Here is a 17752-nt window from a genome sequence, read left to right as displayed (position 1 = left end):
TTTTAATTTTTTTAAAGTCATAAGCTTCATTTATTTTTTGCATTTTCACAGGGAAATGTTTATTATTAAAAAGAAAGTTCAGGAAATCACTAGGGTCAAGACTCTCCAAAAACACCAACTCCCTGAAATATGAATTTTATTTAAAGAGTGTAAAACCCAAAACAAGCCAAGTGGTCCCTTGATGTAAGATGAAACTCTAATAGAGTCACATGATGAAATACTATAGTCATCTGAGAATAAGAAAAGCTTATAATTATCAACAGAGAAAATTGTTTGAAATATTCAGTTCTGGTAAAAAGAAAACAGAAAAGTTATAAATACCATGTATAGTAAGGGCAACAGGATCAGCTAAACAATTTGTCCCTCTCTTCAAAAGGAATCTTTTTTCACAAAATCCAGTGTTTCCCTGAACACATGGCTGCATGTTCTATTCTTACAGTCAGAAGTCACAGAGAAAGCAGTACTGACTGTTACCAGAATCTCGGCCTTGACTATGGTAGCTATCTACAACTACTGAGGCCACGTTGGCAGGCATGACTGAACTGTATCTACTACAGCTCAGAAAGACAAGATGGGTTTGTTAATGGTTTCCACGGCTTCCTGAATCTCATCCTCCTGGATCACAAGAGGGGTGCAAACCTAATGATGTCCCCATGGGTGGGCTTAACCAGCTGTCTATTATCACGAAGTCGCAGACACACTTTCCAAGCATCGTGATCTTTGGTTTCTCTAATGACGATGGCATTTAATAATCCTTTTCCTCTTACAGCAGTTACGATATCAGAAGGTAGCTTCATGAGTTCGTTTCTCAAGATAGTGCCCATTTCGTCTACATTTTCAGCAAGATCTTCTAAAACCTCCAGGGCTGTGATGGCCACTCGGCAGCCTAGTGGATTCTCTCTACACGTCAACCCATGTTCCCCCGGTTTGGTAGTCAGCACAATTCTATCATCACACAACATCGAGGACACAAGGTATAAACCACTAGAAAGCGCTTTTCCAAGAAGGACCATATCAGGCCGGACGTTTTCATGATCAACAGCCAGCCATCTAACAGTTTTGGCCAATCCTGTCTGTATTTCATCAGTAATTAACAGAACCTGATGCCTGGAGCAGAGTTCTTGCACTCCCACGAGGTAACCCAGATCCGGAACAAGAACATCAGCCTCACCCTGAATGGGTTCTACATAAATGCAACAACATCTGGATCCTGGAGAGCACAAGTGCAGGCAGATCATTACATGCAATGATTTCGAAACCTGGCATATATGGTCCAAAACCATCGTAACTGGTTGGGTCTGTGGAACTAGAAATAGCAGACAACGTTCTACCCCAGAAGTTTCCAGCTGCAAAAACTATCTTTGCTTTGTATTTCTAAATACCCTTCACAGTATAGCCCCCTCTACAGGCAAGTGTCTCTCCAGCCTCCACTCCTGTACTCATTGGAATAACTTTCTGGTAGCTGAAAAGCTTAGTAACGTACTCCTCATATTCACTGAGTATGTTATTATAAAAAGCCCTGGACGTTAAGGTCAGTTTGTCCACCTGACTCTTCAGAGCATTCACAATCTTGGGGTCACAATGCCCTTAGCTGACAGCACTATAAGCACTCAAGAAGTCAAAATATTTTCTGTCTTCCATGTCCCATACATAAATATCTTCTTCTCTCTCCAGGGCTACAGGTGGAGGATGGTAATTGTGTGCACCATATTTATATTCCCACTCAAAAATGTAATCCGAAGATGGAGGGCCTTGGACGTTTTTTTAGTTGCAACAGATGTAGCAGAGGCCACTAAAGAATGAACTGCAGGGCAAAGCACAGCAATGGTCTGCACACGGGCTAGTTTGGAAAACATTGTATCCTTCCAGTGGGAAAAACCACATATCTGACAGCTATGGTGAGACGATGGATAAAGACACTCGTCAACAGCAGAGTGGAGCCCTGTCTTGTTATTTTGCTAGAGGCCATGTGCACTCACCAGAGAGAGGCAGAGAGACACAGAGAGAGGGAGAGGAGAAAGTACCTCCATGGGGAATAGTCATACTGCAATTCCTTCTCCTCCATCTCTCTCTCTGCTTTTGGGAATTTGGGCATACACATACATGTACCCAGCATATTATTCAAACTGCTGGTTCCAGGACTTGAACAGTCAGCCATGTGAGATCCAGCTATCTTAACCACCAGATCATGAAGCTGGTCCAAAATAATTAAATTAAAAAATTTCTAAATTCAATTCCTCCATCATATTGGCCAAATTTCAAATGACTAATCGTCACATGTGGCTAGAGGCTATCACAATGGATAGTGCAGAGTGTAGACATTTCCGTCATTGCCAGAAAGTTCTATTGGGTATCAGTGGCCTAACATGAAAACCTTGGCCCCTACATAGACATTAATGAGTATTACTGTTAAACCAACCAATGGTCTCCAGACTCCTGTGGAGCAAGAACAGTGCCTTTGAGATCATTCACATGAGATTCAGTTTTATCACTGAGCTAATGAGCCCAAAGTCATCAGCCTGTTTAAGTAACATTCAGTCTAAATCTCAGGTTCAGTGCAAATCCCACCTGTCTGAACACACAGGCCCCCAATGACATCTAATAGAGATGTTAAGAAAAAAGAGATCAGCCAGGGATATATAGTGACCATGACAGGGGTGAATTTTATGGGAGAATAAAGCAGTAGAACTCCTGTTGCATATTACAGAACATGTTGGCTAGAGGTGACAACCTACAGAACACAATGCAGAATAGAGTCAGTGAGAAGATCTGACTACTAACCTTTGAAAGACCTGCTTATGGGACCAGCAGATGTCATAATGGTTACATCAATGAACCCCCACCTAGTCGATAGTGGTACAAGTCATGGACCCGACAGCTTAAAACTCACATTAGGCGCATATGCATGCATGCCGGAGATACTGGGAGGAGAATGGAAAAGGAACTGTGGCATTGCCATTTCCTCTCTCTCTGCTCTCTCTGGCAAGCGCATGCACCCTATAGCAAAAATCTCTCTTAAAAATAAAAAAAATTAAACAAATTTAAAAAAAGAAAGAAAGAAAGACCTGCTTATTATATTGGCCCTAGGGTGGTATCTAGTTACTTAGATATCAGGAAGGTTCCCACCATTTTTAGAACTGGTAAGAGTGGCTCCTTGTGCCCTAAGTGTACAAACAATATTATTTATGCTTTTCTTTTAGACTAGAATTTTTGTATGTGCCAAGCAGAAGCTGCCAAATGACTAGCTCCCCCCCACACACACACACATTCTTCGTGAATCATCAACCCTGGGGGCTTGTTGGCCTGAACTCAGAGCATATCTATTGGAGACAAGTCCTCTGATTAACTCCATCTGTGTGAGAGAGAGGGCTACTGATTCCTCCTCCAAAACCCAAAAGGGGCTAGGTGTGTCCTGGTGCCTACGCATGGTTTTTCTAGAAGATCATTTGTTTCTCCAAATGAGTGGGTTCAATGCCAACAAGACAAACCATGCCAATTAGCATATCAAGTGACATTATATCAAGTCCCTTTCACATCCTCCCTGAGGTTTATTATTTAAGTGCTCACCAGGTATTTCTGTTATTCTTTTCCCATACTCTTTTTATTTTTTTAAGTTTTTGCTGTAGGGCACATGCACTTGCCAGAGAGAGAAAGAGATAAATCACTCCCTGGGAAGATAACCACACCACAATCCCTCCTCCTCCATTCTCCTCTGGGAATTTTGGCCACGTATATGCACACACATGTGCCTAGAGTGTTTTTCAAGCCACCAGGTCCAGATACAAACTGCTCGTTTGGCATGTGGGATACAGCCGCCTTCACTCTTAAAAGACATTCTAAGAAAGTACTAGGCACACAGAAATTATCTAAATTTTTCACACACAAAAATAAATTAGAAGTCATCGACCTGACTAATGGGGAGAGACTGATGATTGGGTTCATAAAACTAAAGTGTTGTAGATTACAGGTAAGTTCATACAACGTACAGAGCAACTCTGGTTTATTCAGGCATCTTAGCGGACCTAACTCTCTTCTTATTGGAAGAATGATAAATTGTCCTCTCCTATGCCTGGGATTTCTGTCTGACATCTTAAAATGAGAATTTTCAGTCTTTAGAAGGGATCACAAAAGCTAGAAGAATAAAAGGAACCCCAAGTTTATTTTTAAGATCCAACATCTGTTCCTCTAGAGGAAGACGACTTTGGCATCCAACAAATGTGTTATTGATTTAGACTCATGCCTATGTTTCTTCAAATGAGATGAGAGCTCCTACCAAGACATAACTTCACAAGCAAAAGTGCTTCTGATACTAGCTATAAAACAGGAAACTTGATCAAACTCCAATTTCTGATAGCCCATTACACAATGAGAAGATACTGCTGAGTGAACCAATAATGGCCACCACTTATTGGCTGTTAATTAAATCCTTTATGTATATATTTCTTTTATTTAACAATAATCCAGCAAGGCTGGTAATATTACTTCAATTTTATAGACATGAAACAGAACCAGAGAAATTATAAAACATGCCCAAGTATACAAAGAAAGTAAATAGTGTACTCAGGCTACCTTTAAAGGGTGATGTTGGCTAACTCTAAACCCAAGACACTTAGTCACTAGATTAAAATTATTCTAATTAACTGGACTTTTGCAGGAAGATTGAAAGAGGCCACAAAAGATGCTTCAGCTGGGACCATGTTGCTGGACTCCCATGTAGTCAACCGCAGTTCGAGTTCCAGACCCGGTGGCTTAAACTCACACCAGGCCCATGTGCATGCATGCCCAAGATCCCAAGAGGAGAATGGAGGAGAAGGGATTGCAGCATGGCCATCCCTCCCTGGGGAGTGATTTCTTGCTCTCTCTCTCTCTCTGTCTTTCTGGCACGCACATGCGCCCTATAACAAAAACCTTAACAAAAAAAATAGTTAAAAAAAAAAAAAAGATGCTTCAGCTATTTATTTAAAGACTTTGGGAAGCTTCTGAAGATACACCATATCTTTCTGGAACATAACCCACTTCTAGAAATAAAAGCCTATCGACAGAGGATGGCAATGCTCTATGCTGCTGGAGCACCACTTGTTAGCAAACTGCTACCTCTAAATAGAAAATAACTCTGAAAACCTTCCTCTGACTTTCAAACTATGAAGTTAAAATGCTAAGGTTTCACATGCTAAGAGAACCAGAGAGTTTTTAAACGAGTTTGTAGATATATAAGGCAAAATAGGAGAGTTTCTAGAACTTACCACCTCAAGGGACAGGTCACACACACTATGAACCATCTGGGATCCAATCTGTCACCAGCACAGTGACAGAGAAGTTCTCAGAAAAAGAGAGTTGTTTTGGGTACAATAAAGTTCAACAAGGAGCCTATAATATACAGACTTCTAATATGGCCCTGAGTGTCCCACCTCCTGGTATCCAGATCTTCTAGGTGTTTCTCTAAAGGGACTTTTCACATGTCGTTAAATTCTTTAATCAGCTGATTATAAATTTAGATTATCTTTGGTGGGTAAGCCTGTAAAGAAAAAGAATTATTTACTTAATTTTATGTATTATTATTACTTTCTAACTTTACAAGCACGAGAGAGAAAGGGAAAGTGAGAAAGCAAGCTGCCAAATCCTGGGACTCAAACTGTGGAGGACTATGCAGAAGTCCAGTGCCTTAACCACCACATCACCAGCTGGCTCCAGGTAAGCTGTGTTTAAAAAGTCAAAGTGAATCAAAGTATCGGCAGACTCCTTCTATTGGCTTTAAAAAGTAAATTACTCTGTTATGGCAAGGGGCCGTGTGGCAGGGAACAGAGGTCAGCCTTTAGGAAACTTCAGCTCTACAACCATAGGAAACCAAATTTGGCCAACACCTAGAGAAATTAGAAGAGGACTCAAAGCCTCCAGATGAAAACATATCCCAGATGACACGAGGATTACAGCCTCCTAAGATCCTGAGCAGAAGACCAGCTTAGTGGAACCTAGACTCCTAACCAATGGAAACTGTAAGATAATAAATGTGTGTTAGTTTAAGCTACTAAATTTGGGGTCATTCTTTAAGCAGCCATAGTAAAGTAATGGAAGACTCTTCTGAGAAGCACAACAGTGCAGAGGGCTCTTACTCCAGCTCACAACCACCTGGGCTATAGATGTAGGAAAAAAGAAAGCTCTCTGAGTTTTCCAACCTGGAAAATATTCTTTTTCATCCTTATAGGAAACAGAGGAGCCAGGCAGACAAAAATCATAGAACCACTCCCTTAAGTGCTTTTTGAAGCAGTTGACTAAATTATTTGCCTGGTGAAGCATCTGTGTTATTAACCTTATTAACCCAAGGAGCGTTCTTTTCTCTCTCAGAGACTACACAATGGCTTTGGCTGAAGATCATGAACTGGCCCCAGGGTTAGTGATTTTACTTACACTGACAATGCTTGGGGAATAGGGCAATGTGTGATCTGCTCACTGCCTAAAATAATAAAATGCTTCTGGTTTTATCAGATAGGTCTACTGCTCATGTGATAATTCCAAGGATAAGATCTAAAGTCCAGATTAGGTGTTTCTAGTCTTTAATGCATTCTTATATTTTTTACAACTGGCTCTGAGCTTTACAACATTTTGTCCTCTGGGTTCAAAAAGTACTCCGTTTATTTCATGAATTTACCTTCACAATAACTCTGTCCTTATCCTTGAATTACAGGTGGTAACTAAAACCAAGACCATAGTTAGACTAATATAGTCTATTTCTCTTTTCTCCAAGCAGTTGCATTACTATTTTGTTTGTATAAATGTTCTATTTTACTTGCTGTTTCTTTAGGCATTATTTCCACCGCCTGGATTGCTATCTCAATGGCTTTTTGTTTCCTGACCCAAGCTTCAGAGTTTAAGACATACTTAGCACAGTTTGTGCTAATTATTGGGGTGGGGGCGGTGGGTGTGTGTATAGTCATGTTACTTGATGAAGCAGTAATCACATGTGTAAAAGGGTTTTTGAATTTAAAATAAGGACTCATCAGGGCAGAACAGGGAGCAGAGTATTTAAGTATTAGAGTTGCTCTCCAAACCTAGAATACACAATTGCATACCTTCACAGATGTATTTTAAGTAGATCCAAACATTAATATGTTCGATATCATCAGAAAAATTATTGTCGAAGCAAGCTTATGAAGGGACATCAAATAGTTCACGGGAAAAAGAAATTTAAGAGCAAACTTATTTTAATACAAAAAAAAGTTTTATAACCCAAGCCTAGTTTTTTATAATCCACATCTTCCATGAACTTTTTGGAGACTCATTGTATGTGCATAGTATAAGCTCAATTGAATGATTGATAACTGAGCTATTTGTGCAGCTACATACTTGAAAATATAATAATCCAATATCAAACAACCTAAATCCCAGGATCTGAGAAGACTACTTAACACATACACAGATAATGCTACCACTGGGCATAAAGGCAAATATCACCCATTTGATCAGAATTTACCAGAAAAACTATTGTAACGTTAGTGAGTACTTTTCTATGTGCTTGAAAATAGATGAAGTGCTTTACACATATCATTTCACTTATATCCAATAGAAATCCTTCAACATAAATATTGCTATTGTCACTCTACAGATAAGAAAATCGAAATTCAGAGGGCTGTAGTAACTTCCCAAGGGTATGCAGCAATTAAGTGACTCTGGAATAAGGCCCACAAATAAAGAAATGCCAAAATCAACAAAAATTCCATGGTAAAGAGCTCAAATGGCTTCCCTATTATTTTGTTGTAGTGAAAATGTATTTTATAGCTGACTAGGTCTTGAAGGTAGGTCTGTCTGCCAAGGTCTGTAATGCTCTCTCCATTGCATCTTGATGAAAATTATTCCAAGTTAGGGTTTATAAAAAACCTTCAGTCCATGGAACTAGCAGATGGCATAATGGTTATGTCACTGGACTTGCACGTAGTCAATGACAGTTCAAGTCCTGGACCCTGTGGCTTAAAACTAACACCAGGCATGTGTGTGTGTGCATGCCCAAAATCCTGAGAGGAGAATGGAGAAGGGATTGCAGCATGGCCATCCCCCCTGGCGGGGGGGGTGATTTCTCGCTTTCTGTCTCTCTGTCTCTCTCTGTCTTTCTGGCGAACACACGCTCCCTATAGCAAAAACCTTTCCAAAAAAAAAAAAAAAACAGGAGGTTAATATTGACTTCACTGCATACAGATGTTTTCTACTCCAATAAATCAACAGCCTGGTACAGAATGAGTGTGACTCCGAATAACACAGTTCTAGTAGCAGGTGCAGCCATGATAGAACAGGCAGTAGGACACCTTTGTGAGACACTGGAGCCACATGGGAAGGTCCCAGGTTTGGATCCCTGGTCAACCTGAACATATTGGGTGCGTTCTTGATCCTGGCTGGGTAGAACGCTGGGGGTAGGATTTCCGTGTGGTGAGACCCTGTTGAGGCTATCTGACTCCAACACACACACACACACACTTCCTCTCTCTCTCATGAAACAAATAAATAAACTTAAAAGAAAAAAGAAAGTTACAGCAACAACCCAGCTACTTAGGGTATGCACAAAATAAAAGCAAACAGTTCAGTCTTTCAGGGAAAACTGTGACTCACCTAAGTGACTTTATGTTCTTCGCAGTAGTTACTATTACCCCACAGATCTGGTGCCCATTATTTGCTCTGACTCAGGCTGATGGAGAGGAAAGATCACCCAGCCGAGGGCAAGAACAAGGGTCTCAGGCCCTGTAGGGCCCAGTCAACTGAGTGACCTTGGTACAGCCACAGGGTTCTTCTTGTTGCTTACTCTGTTTTTCTATCTAAATGAGATCACTGTGACCTACACTCAGAATAGTTTGTCGTTGTTGTCATTTAATCTGTATACATACACATAGTTGGGTGATCCCTTCAGACAATATACAACATACTTCTATTTAATTCATACGCTTCCTCACCCAGCGAAAGGCTTTAAACTTCTTTAAAGTATTTAAAAGTATTTTAGAAGAATTTTAAAGTCATTTAATACATTTAAATGACATTACCATTTTGCAAATTAGGAAATTGAGATTCAGAGGGGTAAAGTAACACGTCCATGGGCACATAGCTGCTTTTAATACTTTCAAATGGCTTTAATCTCCCCACTCCTTTTCTTTTCCCTCTCCTCTCTTCCTTAGACTTGCTTAGTCACCTGTAACTTACTGTAACTCCTAGAAACCTGCATTTAGGACCCTTCTGGAAAGTCTGCTTTCCTCTGACCAAGAGACCAATTTCCTACTCTCCCTCCAGACGTACTTCAATCTTTCAGTGAACTTCCACAAGGTAATAGAAAGAGGGCAACAGGATTGAAAGCATCCCTTAAGATCAGTTTTCCAGAATAGTCAAATTTTAAAAACAGAGCTTATTTATCAACATATACTCCATTTATATTCTTTAAGTTTATTTATTTCTCCCATGAGCAAAAGAGACAGAGAGACCCGAAGAGACAGAGAGACAAGCAATCCCAACAAGGTTTTGACACTGTGATCCACCCCAACTCCAACCAGCTGCAGATTATGGGCACACGCATCTGGAATGTTCAAGGAGGTCTCGACACAAATCCAGAACCTTCCCACATAGGTCATCTTCACAGAGCACTGTGTTACTGCTGCCCCACCATCCAGCCCCCTTTGTTCCCATATATATTCCTAACAGATAAAATATGAATTTCAGCCCATGTGCCCAAGGAAATAAAAGTATTCCAGCATGTGGGCGAATAAGAGCATTATTGTCATTCCTCAAAGAAGGCAGCTATCGCCCATGATGTAAGGACTTCAGCTATCCAACTCCTCATATCCTAGCATGTGCTTTAAGGATAGCAGTGGTAGAGCACACTCTTTGACTCCTCGGTGGTTTGATCTTTGAGCTCTTTTTCTCTCTTTTTTTAGATAAACATAACAAACATATATGCAGGTGCTATTTCAAACGTCATATGAAAATAATGTCTAGAAAATGATCTTCAAATAAATGGTGAAAGAATTCAAATTTTGCTAGACTATATGGCCATGATCACTAAATGTGAGTCTGCTATTCACAGTCTTCCCAATTCCACATTCATTTAAGACTACATCTTTTTTCTGAGACCAGCAGTTAGCATAATGGCTATGTCGCTGGACTCAAATGTAGTTGACCATGGTGTGAGTCTCGGACCTGATGGCTTAAACTCATGCTGGTCATGTGTGTGTGCATGCCCAAGATCCCATGAGGAGAATGGAGGAGAAGGGATTGTGGCGTGGCCATCCTTCCTGGGGGGTGATTTCTCGCTTTCTGTCTCTCTGTCTCTCTCTGTCTCTCTGGCGAGCACACACGCCCTGTAGCAAAAACCTCTCCAAAAAAAAAAAAAAAAAGGCTACATCTTTTTTTTTTCTTCATTTCTGTTGCTTCCCATATGCATATACAACCACAAACTACAAACAGGAACAAATAATTTGACGGTTACTACAACATTGGTGACCTGGTACCACTATTAATAGAGGGATAAACCTTGATGGCCAAAACCTCTGGCACAATGTAGGGTTAAAATACTCAACAATTTTTTTTTTTGAGATATTTTTGCTATAGGGTGCATATGCTTGCCAGAGAGACAGAGACAGGAATCAAGAAATCATCTTCCAGGTGGGATGGTCATGCTGCAATCCCTCCTCCTCCATCCTCCTCTTGAGATTTTGGGCATGTACACACACGCGCCCAGTGCGAGTTTGAAGCCTCCAGGTCCAGGACACGAACCTCAGTAAACAATATGGGAGTCCAGTGATGTAATCATTACACCATCTGCTGGTCCCATCCAACTTTTTAAAAAGTTTATTCATTTTTGTCTTATGAGAGAGAGAGATATAGATACCCCCACAGGATCGTCACACCAGTCTATTCCCAGTCTCAGCCAGTCCAGATCATGGGCAAGCGTGTGCTCAGGGAGGTCCCAGGATATGACTCAGAACCTTTATCTTGTGGGTCAGGTTGAATTTCTACTGCACCACTGCCTGACCCATACCAACCAGCTTTTACAAAGCATCAACTAGGTGCCAAAGTAGGTAAGCTCCACCCTCAGAATTACTGCCATATGCCAGTTCCTTTATTCCTGGACAGAAGTTGCCATTAAATGCCTTTAATCAGGCTACCATTATATTGGATCATTGAGAAAACTATGATTCACAGAAAATCATGACACACAAAGTCATTTGCATAGAAAAATGTGTCATTTCTTTTCTGACAACCTAATAATATTCCCTCATGGGCCCTAGCATCATATGTCATGGAACAAATAAGGCAATTATCCCATGTTTAAAACATGATGAAGAACATAAATGGGATGGGCAGGATATGGGACTCATGAAGAAGAGCCATTTGTATAAAGACTACTTCCAAATTCCATAATTTCCTTTTTATACAAGTCAAAATCAAGTAGTGTTGTTGGAAAATAAAAGCATATTATGGGGCCAGCCGGATAGCATAGTGGTCAAAGTGGCTGGTTCCCACATGGCAGACTGCACGGTTCAAGTCTTAGACGCAGTGATTTGAAAAACACTCTGGGTACGTGTGCGTGCATACCCAAAATCCCAAGAGGAAAACTGAGAAGGGATTGTGGCATGATCACCTTCCCTGCAGGGAGCTTTTTTTATTTTTTTTTCTCTCTCTCCTATCTCTTTCTCTCTCCTCTTCCCAGAGAGTGCTCACACCCTATAGCGAATTAAAAAAAAAAAAAAAGATTTTTTTAAAAATGCTTATTCTAAGCAGATAGTCATTCTCATTTTCTCCAGAAAACTCTCATTTTTCCTTCTACAAGCCTGAATTTCCAGTTTAATGTCTTGTGTCAACTGCTTATAAAATGCAGATCCAGTCATTCTCTCTTTTATTATTAATAGTATCTAGGATGCTTTGTATAGCACCTGGCAAGTACCTGTTGAGTAGGCACTCAGTAAATATTTGTTGCATGAATGAAAGAACTGTTGAAATCTGTAACTCATACAAATACAAATGGTGTTTTCAATTAATTCCACAACATATGGTATTGATTCTAAATGTGCTTTATTAAACTATAAGCAACCTCTGAGATACTGATACTACAAAAGCTATTCTGCTACCAAAATATAATTATAGTAATGCATTACTAGACTTATTTGTAACATACAGAGTATTAACATATTTTAATCAGCCCTTCATTAAGTTTGTGCAGAAATGTTTAAATGTTAAAGTTACCAGATTTCTCTTTCCTCAGTAGCAATAAGGAAGCAACTTCCTTAGGCCCAAGCAGGAGGGGCCCTGTCTGTATCTCAACTCTGGTTCTCATCCAGCTGCACCCAAACTTTGTCAACAGAAATGCGTGATCCAGATGAATAGGTTCTCTCGAGAAGCAGCATCAACAAAAGTTTTCTGTGTGATAATGATATTAACAAATAATAAATATCAGGCCCAGCAGGTGGAGTGGTGGTTAGGGCAGCTGGACTCTTACATGGCTGACCACAGTTTGAGTCTCAGACCTGACAGCTTGCTTTCTCACTTTCCTTCTTGCTCTCTCTGTCTCTCCAGTCAACTTGAAAAATAAAATAAAATAATGACAATGACTAGAATTAAATAAATAAATAATAATAATAATAATAAAATGCATTGAGCATTCAGCATGAACCAGGTACAACACACTGTACTGGAGCTGGTGTGCATTACTCAGTACTCAAAGCTACGGTAATTGTGTTTTTTTTTTATACATGAAGGAACTGAGGCTTACAGAAGTTCAACTAGTTGTCTTATGTTCCACAGCTAGAAAGGATGAAACCCTGGTACCAGCTGGGCTTGACAGTGCCTGCTTTCTGCACCTCTCTTTTCTGGCCTCCAGCATCGCAAGCCTCTCTATTCCTGCTTTATCTCTTTCTTCAGATTTCTAGTAGCATTTGCTTATTCTATTGACCATAGATATGACTTTAGGAGACAGGGCTTTCCACACACACGCATGTATGCATCCACACACAGGAAAGGTACTCTAGAGTCAGGGAGTAACTTGAAATCAGGTAGTCTATGCCCCACAGTGGGACTGAGGAAAAGGAGCTGAGCCATAGATATTTCAAAGGCAGAGGTGCTAAGTCCAAATGTCAGGCCTGTGAGGTGCACACTGCATCAGGAGCATGCCTTGAGGGAGTGTCTGGTGCACCTTGAAAAACCTTTAAAAGGAACCAGAATAGACAGGGAACTCAAGCAGCTTACCTGGAAGAAAATGATTAACCCAATTAAAAGATGGGAGAATGAGCTGAATAAACAACTCTCTAAGGAAGACATATGAAGAGCAAAAAAGCATATGAAAAAAAAAATACTCAACAGCCCTCATTGTAAGGGAAATGCAGATCAAAACCATAATGAGATACCACCTAACCCCAGTCAGAATGGCAAAGGTTAAAAAAATAAATAATGATAAGTGCTGGAGGGGATGTGGTGAAAGGGGAACACTCCTACACTGTTCATGAGAATGACAATTGGTCCAGTCACTGTGGAGAGCGATAGGTTCTCCAAGGAACTTTAAGGTTCCTCAAAGACCTTAAAATAGAACTACCATATAATCCAGCAATTCCACTCCTGGGTATCTACCCTAAAGACAGGAGAGCACTCAGTCAGAAAAGCGCTTGCACATCTATATTAATTGCAGCCTTATTCACGATTGCTAAGACACGGAACCCACCCAAATGTCCACAAACAGATGAATGGATGGAAAAAACGCATGGCACATATACTCTATGGAATACTATTCAGCCATAAAAAAAAACAAGGCCCTGGAATTTGATAGAAAGTGGACAAATATGGAAGATTTGTTGCTGAGTGAAGCAAGTCAGGCTATGAAAGAGAGACATTGCATGTCTCCACTTAACATATACTGACTGTCTGCAATCTATGGTAGAGACTGAACACAACTGGAGAACACAAAAGTATTAAAAATTGTAATGGACACTAGAGACAAAGTGGAAAGAGAGTGTGAGAGGGGAAGAGCATAGGAAATTTGGGGTGGGGATAAAGAGGAAAGACACTTGTGAGACACAGATAAGGTTTATTATCTGTTGATGAGGATGTGTATCGTGGTCTCAACTGGGTTGGACTGAGGTGTATATCATGCTGCGTAAAGTTTCTTCACAATCTAAATAATGTATAGTGATTTAATGTATGAATAATAATTTTAAAATATGTTTTTTAAGAAACCTTAAAAAGGAAAGGACAGGCAAGAACAGATCTGAGGTGTGTGGATACGCATCTCAGTGCTGAGGCCAGGGCACAGGGCATCCAAACTGAAGGACAGCTTTTGGGACGCAGAGAACAGTTTGAGTCAGACAGAATAAGTAAATAAAATCAACTCCTCTTCATTAAACTCCAAACAAAACCCAAATTTCTTTGTTTAGTAGAATGAGATCCATGATTTAAAAAATAAAATCTAACTTAGTTTAAAAATATACGGACCAAACGAGAAAGTTCTAAATTTTCCCCAAACTGATATGTGTGTTGGTTAATCCCTGAGCCCAAGAGAGAGGAAAAATATTTCAGAAGCAAATCATTGGATAAAATAGTCTGGGAAGCAGCACGGAAGGAGGAAAGGCTCTTTTTTTTGCCTCCATCTCCCTTTCTTTTAATCTTTGAGTGCAGTGACTGAGTATGCTTACTTTGGGGGAATAAAGTCAGGGACAATCATGACATCTGCCCTCTATAGAACGAGAGAGATGAAAATGATATTTCATTTTAAGTCCACATTGCAGTTCAGCCTCACCCTTCTTCTTGTACAAAAGCGTCTAGGGCACTCAAAAACTCTTACTTGTTCTTGTTTCTGTTACCATGACAACAGGCATCTGCTCTGAATGGACAGGAAGAGTAGGGAAACAAATATGTTTCAACCTACTTGAGAAATACTTTCTCTTCCGTAACACTATGCTTCCAATGTTACCGGCTTCTAAGCGTATTAAGTGGTTAATGGAAGTGCCTTCAGGAACCTGATTCTTTCCAGGTTCTCTCTCAGCTATGTGGCTAAGGAACAACACATTCAATGCAAACTCCTCCATGATGGACGGCAGTAGGTGGGGCTCACAGACAGCCCTCTGTTAACTCAGCAGCAGCAAGGATACACAAGCCCTGTGACTCTACATGAGTCTCGGACATTGTGCATAGCCAACATAGGCATGGCCCACAGTTAAGGAATAAAAGGAGTCTTTGGAAACAAAGCCAAGAACGTTGCAAGAGACATCTGATTCTCTGGTCATAATGCAAACTGGAAAATAACAAAGCCCCTCTCGCCACCACCCTCATAGAAGTTGTATTTTTGCACCTAAGTCCATTCAATATTTTTGAGTCCTTTGAGATGCTAGTCCCTCTTCATAATTATCACACTGGGTCATCTGAATATCTTTTTGAAGTAAGTGCAATTAGCACCACTTTTCACCAAGAAAGCTGGTGAAAACTTCCAAGAGGTTAAATGATATGCCATCACATGGAAAACCTAATCTCCAAATTTACTCAGGTACAAAAAGGAACCCAGGAGCTAGGCAGTGCCACAGCGGTAATGCTACTGGTCTCACATGGGAAGGTCCTGGGCTCGTGTCCTGGGACTTCCCTGTGTATACTGGGCATATGTGCTTGCCCATATTCCAAGACAGCTGAGAATGGGGGTGGATGATAACTTGCTCTCATTCTCTACACACACATATATGTATTATTTTTATTTATTTATTTTATTGCGTCCATATTATATATAAGTATTATTTTATTTATTTCATTATATATTATGCATTACTATTAATTATATATTTGTTTATTATTTATATTCTTTCATATATAATAAACCCTAAAGAAAAAAAAGGAGTCCATCTTCATGGCCCATTCTGGGAGGTGGGGGAGACGCTGAGTAGCCCACCCAGTGACTAACGCCATACCTCTTAGCAGTGAACTCACTGATCTTTGCTTTTGTGTATGCAGTTGACACTCTGAAGCAATTAAGACCATAGAAAAGTAAACAAAAACACATAGAAGTTGTGGGAATGTTACTGAAGAAATAGTACCTGAAAAAAGAACTCTGTCCTCATCCTCATTACAAATTCTGTCTTTGGCCAGTTGCGGTGGTGCATGCTAGTTGATGCCGCTACTTTGCAGGTTGAGGCCACATGGGAGGCCCAGGTTTAATTCCCCAATTCACATTAAAAGCAGGGGATGGTGGTGCACGCCTCTACTCCCAGCTATTCGAGAGGCTAAACCAGGAGAATCACAACACAGTGAGACCCGATATATACCACACACACACACACACACACACACACACACTGACACACACAAATAATACATGAAATCTGTCCTCTTAAGTCCTCTACTTTGCAAAACAAAGGCAGGATCTTAATACACAGACTTCAGAGACTGTGCTCAGAACATCTCTGCATGGTATCTAAGAGCACGACCTTGCTCTCAGTCCACCATTCAAGACCAGCTTCTGCTATGATCTAATTGAGCAAACTGGAAGAAGCTACTTAAAACTTTATGGGTTTCCACAAATTAATATGTGCAAAGCACTTAAGCAATGCTGGCACCTAACAAAATACGAGTTTCAATTATATTATCATTATGATGACTTCCTTCTCACACCCAAAAGTCCTCCCAGATGCTGTCTGTGATGGCAATGGGAAATGATAACCTCTAGCAATTGTGGAAATAAAGCCAGGAAGTGTACGCTCCAGTAAATGAAAACATCGGCTTCCAAGCTCCTTTCCCTCACACAGTACCTATAGGTTGATATAGTCAGTTTCCCACTCATCTGTCCTCAAATCCCTGGGCCATCTTCATGTCTACTGGCTCCTACTCTACATTTATTCCCAACTTCAAGTGTTTGTGGCTCGTTTTTGGTGACCTGCCTCCAGCAGTTGGAACCCACTTTGTTGCCTGCAGAGATTATCATCTCCCGCTGTGCGCAGCCCTTAGCTCACGACTGACAAGTGCAGAGAACAGAACCACTGCTGCTTTGCAACCTGATGGAGACAACGCCAGGGGCTCCTTTTTGTAGGCCTTTGCTTCACTCCACATCCTTGCTAGGCCTCTTCTCCTTCCAAGTCACACTCTGTACGGTATGGACTCTGTGAACAGACACTTTCTAATAAGGAAATCACTTTCACAAGAATCCTTTTCTCAAGGCCGGCTTCAGGAGAAACAACCTAAAGCAGGCTAATGTTAACTGGCCCAAGTTCTTGCTCTAAAAGAACAGCTAGCAATAAACACTCGGGTGAGAAACGTTTCCATCTTAGCAAGGCTTGATATACACGACTTTAGTATCCACTGAGAATCTGAGGAGCAGCAGGCATTTTGTCCTCCAGCACGAGAGTTGAGAAGTGTAAACACAGTGATACGTTTTAAGACGAGATGCATCTCCTGGGTAGCAATCACTTCCAAATTAGTCTTCAGAATTCCCGTTGTTATTTGTTCTCAAATAAAATGTCTCTTAAAAAAAAAAAAAATTCAGAACGTGCAAGAACAAACAGGCTTTCTAAGTTGCTCAAAATAACAAATTGTAATCTTTAAGTGAAATACAATTAAGAGTACCAGTGAAATATTCTTCATCTGAATGCTTAATGGGATTCTACCTAAGAGAATCTCTTTATCCTTAGAGATTGTAGATACAAACTGTAGACACACAACAGTGTCCACTGTTTCAGGGTTGCTTTATTTTTTTTTAATTATTTTATTTAACTTTATTTATTTATTTATTTATTTATTTATGTTAATTTGACCAGAGGGACAA

The 17752-nt window shown here is 40.3% G+C and overlaps 1 pseudogene; it reads right to left on the bottom strand.

The window, feature by feature from the left end:
- Positions 1 to 558: 558 nt before the first annotated feature.
- Positions 559 to 1856, bottom strand: LOC102471841 (ornithine aminotransferase, mitochondrial pseudogene; annotated as a pseudogene).
- Between the last annotated feature and the right edge of the window lie 15896 nt (positions 1857 to 17752).

The sequence above is a fragment of the Tupaia chinensis genome, unplaced genomic scaffold (assembly GCF_000334495.1).
Source record: "Tupaia chinensis unplaced genomic scaffold, TupChi_1.0 Scaffold000320_2, whole genome shotgun sequence".
NCBI lineage: Eukaryota > Metazoa > Chordata > Mammalia > Scandentia > Tupaiidae > Tupaia > Tupaia belangeri.
This window is presented reverse-complemented; position numbering and strand designations above follow the sequence as displayed.